We start from the raw sequence: 8,192 nt of genomic DNA on the forward strand, positions 1-8,192 counted from the left end.
TCTTTAACGAGGGTGAAAGCCCGGCATTGTCAGAGACAATTTTCATTCGAACAGAAACATTTATCAAATGGTTCCCAATTAAATTGAAACAAATATTATGAAATATATGAAAGTTAGGATCAGAATTATACGTTGAAATATATAATTGTTGATCTCTTATATGAATTAAGTCGCGCGTCATCGTTAAGCGCACGTGCATTATCCGCCTTCGTTATTTTGTTATCGTTCAATCAGTAATTGAGCGTTACTTCATTGCTGATTTTCTCTCGTGTTACACACATTTTTCATACCCACAAGTGCCCGATTCATGGTGGTGTGTTTGTATTCTGCCGATAATGTAATAATTACGCAGCGTAAAGTGCGGTAAATTTACTTCTGATCGGTGCATCGGTTCCAGTTCCCCGTTGCGTATTACAGTTTTGTTGATTATATTTGGAATTAAGCATGTTTATTTGATAGAATTAGATTCGACAACGTAGCAATCTGTTCGATTAACTTCATTTTCATGATAGTTTATAATTATGTAATAACAATTAGAGTCGGGATGAAATTGGAGTTTGATGTAAGTTAATCTTTACATGGTATCGTTTACTGATTCCGCGCCTTCAATGAAATGTACTTTGTAGCTATTTGTGCGACATGTAAACACGATGTGCTAACTAACCATAGATATATTAACTTTACTATAAGGTTGAAATCTAAAGTATCTTGAAGCGAACTTAACTATTTTCTATCATATAGTTTCTTCAGCTTTTCAATAATAATAATTGTTGATAAAACTACATCATCAATGTCGTTATCCATCAATACATTTCGTGTTCTTTTCCTTTTCGTAATATTGTTAGGCCTACATAAGTACGTTATTACAGCAACATATTATCATGGCTGTCTTCGTCATCATTATCGTTCTAATCATCATTATCATGGCTGTCTTCGTCATCATTATCGTTCTAATCATCATCATCATTGTCATCATCATCATCATTGTCATCATCATCATCATCGTCGTCGTCATCATCATCATCATCATCATCATCATTATCATTGACATCACCATTATCACAATGACATAATTTCCATTTTAAAAATAGGCCTAAACGTTACAAAATTTATTAATTTTGACTCGAAAAGCTTGAACGAAGAATGTTAAATAGTATTTGCATTATCGAATTGCATTATTTAACGTTCTCTGCGAATAGAGGACAAAAGCTTAATAATTTCGCTTGATGAATGAAGAAGTGTTGTGTCAGTGCGCGAGCCATCTTAGCAATTCAAGTTGACGTGTTAGTGCAAAAGGACGTACATCGATCAAGTCTACACGAGTAACACTAAACGTTGCATAAACACACCTTAATTATCGCACCAATTATTGCTATTACAAGTCGAAACATTGAAACTGACTGGAGAGCTTAATTTAATTAACACTCCTCTTTTCATTGGCCTGACAATAGCAGTTAACGACACAGATGTATTAGCTAAGATGGCAATTTGTCGTCAAGAAGTTATCGTTTTCACAACCACTCTTTTATTTGTTCTTTCTTTCTTTGTTTTTTTTTTTTTTGGCTCTACTGTTTTATTTGATTGCTGTGCAACTTAGTGCAATACCTGAGTATAATACCATCTATATTTCTAGAATAACTTATAATTCTTCTGCTCGCCGACATAATTGTCATTAAAGTTTGGGTCAATTTCAATTTTCAACATTCGTAAAAAACATTTTAGGTTTTTGGCTTAGATGAAAGTTTACACTGGGCGGAGACCGATACGGTACTAGGATATTGTTGGTAGACCCATAATATGAAAGCCAATTCTTAGCCCTAGTTTAATTAGCTGGACATCTAGGCTAGATCTCTGATTCCGGGGTGGGGACTCACTGCATGGTTTAATGCAATAATGCACTGCCTGTATAAACCATTTACATACCGTTTACTTCTTGCTTTCTACTCTTGCATTATCGTAGATAATGCTGCTATAGAGGGCGTAGATGTTTCCTTCCTTTGAGAAAGATAAAAAAAAAAGGTGATAATCTTCTATATACAGTACGGTACCTATTATATACATGATGGTGAAGTTTAACGGACTTGATGATTAAAATAGCATAAGGAATGTGAACCTATCGTAACATTAATTTGCATATAATATACGTCTATTATACACACACGTGTAACATTTTATTTTAGATTTTATGAAAGCTAATGGTTAACTGAATAATAATGTTTATTGCGTACGATACATGATTATTATCATGTGATTTACTCTGCGTATTACCGGTATGCAATGTGGAGAAAAAATGTTCTATAATTGGAGTAGGACTAACTCAACCTAGCCCGTTATCTCAGTCGGCATCCGATTGGTGCTGTAATTCAAAGGGTCTTATGCTTCTCAATAATTGACTATCTCAATTAATAAATAAGGCCAACGTCACAGCATCAATGGCAATGATGATAATAATTATTATTATTACTATTTGACTAAATGTTTTTAGGCCTAACCATCAGATTATACAATCAGATATACAGGTATAGATTTCTGCGAAGGCCGCCCTATATGCTTGACATAATGGTTTCTGATTGATATTAATATCAAAAACAAAATCTATTTTATTTGGTTTAATTAAGTATGAGGACTTTATCAAAAGTGAATCCTGATAACAAATTTTCGCAACACCTGGCGATTGTTGATGAGGTGTTTAATGAAGGTACGATTGGCAGGTTTCAAGGTTAGTCTGGCTGAGCATGCCGTCACTTAAACCAACGGTTTGGAACAAAATACATGCCTCACAGAGCGAAAACAAACTACGCTCGTTGACTGGAAATAAGGAAACACGCTACCAAGTTCTAGCCCCCTTAACGAAACTTTTCCCACATCATGAGCCGAGATAACCGACACTGCCGCCTTTGTTCGGCCTTTCTTTCGCGTATATAAGCACCACGGCTGACTTGAGGAATCAAAAAGCTCCCACAAACAGATACATATACTTTTCAAATGTCTCTATAGTCTAATTACTCGATCATGGTATAATACAACGGCTAATAGTTGAAAATTCGAGGCAATTTCGCATTGAAATGAAATGATTTGTGAAATACAGTGGTATAGAATGTCCAGTTCGGACGCGATGGCGCGTCTCTTCATTTTCTACGCATATCCGCATAATATAAATATGTTCATAGTTACAGTACAAAGGATGTGTTTTTATCCCGAGCATGTTTTTGCTGGGAGACTGGTAATTACTTTACACTGATTGGTAGCTTTTTCTCGCCTGGGTGCCTCATCTCAATTGGCTCCTTTATAGGCTTCGAATCCGTCTCATACTTTGAAACCAGGCTTGATTTGTTGATGTTATCTTTTAACACTTTAAGACACAGCAGAACTCATTGTTTCCTTATTGATGCACACAGATAGATGCCTTTGTTATTATCATAATCATAATCGTCAACAAATTTATGAATATTGTTTTTTACTTTAGTATGAACCACGGAAATATGATGTTATGCCTGGTTTGACACGTACACTTACGTCTTTATCATTTAACAAACGTTGAAGCATACGAAATCAACACCAACAAATTAACAATAACACGTTAGGAAATGAAGATGCAGTCTGAATTATCTATTACCATAATTAATAATAGTTATTTTCAATCACCCATAATGTATGTGCGTAGTAAATTCATAATTAATGAATTTGTGGTTTTATTGCTGAAGCGTATAGATATTAATATTAAATGTTATCATGAACTCTGCATAGACTAGTTAGGCCTACGGTATTTAAAATTAGGCCATGAGTAAAGACCAACAACCAAAAATAATGTTCACATATAAGCAATACCTATCTGCCCTTTTTAAAATATTATATTATCTTAACGCCAACCCTCTAGCTTTCGTTAAAATATTTTAATATGCAATGCAATAGCTGTTTTCGTCTGGTAAGTTTCGGGGACAACGAATATTTATTAAGTAGTATTGTGGTTTGTTTAGTGATGAGAACGAAATCCAACGAACACCATGCAGATTGATTTTTTGAAAATAGTTTTCAATATGGTCAAAACAAACATTGTTTGGCCAATAAGCGAAACAAACTTTGCTGCCTTAATTTATACATTACGAAATTTGATTACATGTTTTTCCAAAATAAAGTGAAACATAGTCTAATCGTAGACATACACCATGTTGATAATCTGACGTAGTTCAATGATGAAAGTCTACTACAACATGTCTAAATACTATAGAAATCTGAATTGAGATTGTGCGGTACGCAGTTTAAACATACTATTTTCTCTATTCAGCTTGTTGCCTACGCAGGTTTTAACGAAGAACATTCAAATATTAGGCCTAAGTGTTAAATATCAGGCCTAGGCCTACAGTTTTTGCGATCACGTTACTCTTTCAATACAAAATAGACCTACGTCATTAATTTACACCACCGTAGGGAACATAAAATATTAATGATATATTTCATAGAGGTAATTTCCCTATTAAACATGAATTATTGTGTATACGTGTAAAGTTGAAAGGTTTTCTTACTTATAATCATGCAAAAATAAAATACATAAATTTATTAAAATCGACAATGATTATTCGTAAAATGATATAATATTTTTTATTGGTTTGTACATAAATTTGTTGTTTTAAATATTGTTAGCTATATTTCTATATTTAATTTAATTGATGTCGTTGCTAATAAGCTGTATTCAAAATTAACATACAGTAATTGAAAATTTGAATATGAGGTGAGCCATCGGTAGTTACTGTAGACAATTCAGCTATGGTATGTAAAAATAGAAAACATAATATAAAAGATAACTGAAATACATTTGTTTAGCATAATTATGGTAATTAATCTTGGCTCTCAAAGTAAACACCATCAGTGTTTTTTTGGCAACGAATTTCGTCAATGCCGGCCATGCGTCTTCCGAAGAAGACGGCTACAACAGCAACAGTAACGTTGCACGTACTCACGACGCGTACGCGAGGGGTTTTTTCCCTCTTCTCAGAATGAATTGTGGAACGTGTTGTAGCTTGTATGGTCAATAAGGCCTATTTCCACGATAACAAATCGATTTAAATAGCTTATGACTTCTCACAATCGTTGTTGCAATTCCTAACTATCATGATTATTGTCTTCATTAGGTGATATGATTGATAATATCGATGATTTTGCCTAATACTGTCCTCATTCGACACTCAGTCAACGTCAATCAGTCAAAGTTGATTTATTTTATATTATTTCTAAAGATAAAATCAAATAAATTCAATCAATCAAATGTAATGTAATCTAACTTGTTCGGAATCATATATGTTAAAGTTCAGCCGACCATACGCCTAGTTAAGTATCATTCAACTAGTTATACCGGCGGTTGTGTATATGGCGGGTATGAAAGCAAAGACGCATTTCCAGTACACACAGTCCTGACTTGGTTTGTTTTGCTATTTTAATTTATTAACTGCTTGATTAGTATAATTGATAAACAATATGTAAAACCAATCTTGTGTGAACATTATTATTAGAATCAACGGCGAAGCTCTGCTCTAGCCAACGGCTGGTTATTAGGGATACAAAAGTGTCGGTTTTGCACAGGCTATCAGTTGCGTGGAAGACAAAATTGCAAAGAAACTACGAATTCCAATTTCCTGCGGTCCACGCGCCGATTACGTACTTGTATTATCATATTTGCATTATCTGTGTAACACAATCAGTCACATTTTAAAATTTAATAGGGATTCTTTCAATACTAATATTAACTTCAAAGCGTTAGTATTGAAACACATTGTTGTAATTATTGCATATTATTAATAATGGGTATAATGATAGGTATTAATTAACAAGCAAAACATGCACTTGGACTCTGGTTTTATTTCTGGCTGTTAACGTTTACATTTTACATTTTGCTTATAAATTTTTGTTTCTTAATCGATATCCAGCTATTGTTTTTCTAAAACATGTTTTTCCAAAATATGTTTTTCTTTCCACTATTTTTAAATTTAAGAGCTTAAAGAGTTTTATTTATCATCTGCCTGTTTTTATGTTTATATTTTAGTTTTGCTCACTAATCCCGAATAATTAAAATAATTATAAACACAACATGAAAAGCCCAGAAGAGTTGTCAGAAGAAATGCCGGATGAATTTTCTATCGTTAGTCTCAAATATCAAATATTTTTCGCTTCTTGTAGTGCCAACACGAAACTGACATGTAAACAACTAACTCGTTTATTGATAATTAAAAAGTAAAACACATTTAAATGTTTGGTCGTTTAATAAATACATAAATATGAACATGCATAAGTATTGCTAAATGGGACAATACCTGTAGACACTAAGCTAAAATACGATCTTCACCTGTATCTATTTATATATTTTGATATTTACTGGTACTGTAATAAATCGCTAACAACGATCTTTATAACTGTCAAAGTTTAAAGATAAATTATCAAACGTTCACAACATGTCCATAGGCGTAGCGTGAAGGTCATAGCGATGAGACAACAGGTCAGCGGCAATCGGGACCCCGGAGACCCTGATGAGACAAACCGCAGGTCTGCCTATCTGATAATATTAAGCAATTAGTATTATAACAGAGAAGATACATGACTTCTGCTTGCCTGTTCGATATATACGGCCACACAACAAATCGAGGAAAAAACTTTGTTATAAAGCTAAAACTTTGAATTAGGTCTACTCATTTGAAAGAATATTGATTCATAGTTTCATTTAAATAAGTTATAGATCAAAAAAGTGTCTGTTTCCAATGGTGCATATCGGTACTTTATTTCTTCAAAAATTTTCTGACAAAAATGTAATGATAGGCCTAGGTCGTGGCCTAAATTAAAGCACTATTGGAACAGTATAATTTAATTGTCTGTAAATCGGTGAGGATTTTTTAAATAATTCTGTTGAAGTTGGCAGGCTTATCGTCTGCCTCCATCAACCTCTTTTTAATAAGCTTATTTGGAATAGCAGAGCATAATTTTTGCTGCATTTGTGATTGCCTAACCTTTATGTTTTTTACTTTCTATCTCTCTTTTCATACCTTTTCATTTTCATTTCGATGATGTTTTCTCAATTTTCAGATCAACTAATATTAATAGTAGTAGGCAGGTGACAACTCAAATGAAAATATATATTTTTTTGAATTTGAAAATGAACAATCGCAAAAAAATATAATTGCATTTTTAAAATGCATACCGTCAAAGGAATGGTGATAAGATATGCCTAAGTCAGAACACACGTTAAAAATTAATGAACATGTGCGTATTTCAGGCCCCACCCTATGAATAACACGTTCTGATTGTCAGTTTTTTTGTGTGTCAGTTGTCATAATTTCGATCAATTTGATTATAACGAAATATTCAAATCGAAAATTATTTCAGTACTTTTTGATGATTGGAATGATTTGTTATAATTTTATGCATTCCAACGGCCTTCAATTTGTTCCTAATGTCGCTAAACTTTGACTTTTCAGCCTTCACACACGTAGGCCTATAGTAAATTTATAATTATTGAAATCACTGGTTAGATTGTGCCTGGCTTAAGGCCTGTTTATATACTTGCAACGATATAATAACGATAAAAAGCTAAAAAGCAATTGTTCATATAGAACATGAAAGAAATAAGAGAAGTTTTTACACTAGGACGATTCGATAACGATTTATCTTGTAGACGATAACAAAATATTTTGACAAATTAATTCAAATGACGTCATAATCATAAAAAAACGATAAAATCGTGAAGCTTCTCTTATTTCTTATTTTCTATATGGACAATTGCTGTTTTAGCCTTTAATCGTTATCGTTATCGTTGCAAGTAAACAGCCCTTTAAGGATGTTATTTCAATTTTTATTTGTTGTTCGTTGCCGTCGCACTAATGAGGACTCAGTAGAGTTAATAATAGTGTATAGGCTAATCATTGCAATAATAAGTACCGGTTTATGCAGCGTGATTAGCTCAGTTCGGAACTACATGACTTAGTGAATATCTCTGCACCTAGGCCCTAATTGTTATAATTAGAAATGGGTATGGGTAATAATGGTAATAATGATAATGATAATAAAAATGATAATATTTAAAATAGGCCTAATAATAATAAGTAATAATAAAATGATAACTTTAAATTCCACATTTTACAATAATGGTAATAATAATAATAATAATAATAATAATAATAATAATAATAATAATAGAAATAACAATAGTA

The sequence above is a fragment of the Anneissia japonica genome, unplaced genomic scaffold (genome assembly GCF_011630105.1).
Source record: "Anneissia japonica isolate Jap-2015-1 unplaced genomic scaffold, ASM1163010v1 scaffold287754_len4335492_cov202, whole genome shotgun sequence".
Lineage (NCBI taxonomy): Eukaryota > Metazoa > Echinodermata > Crinoidea > Comatulida > Comatulidae > Anneissia > Anneissia japonica.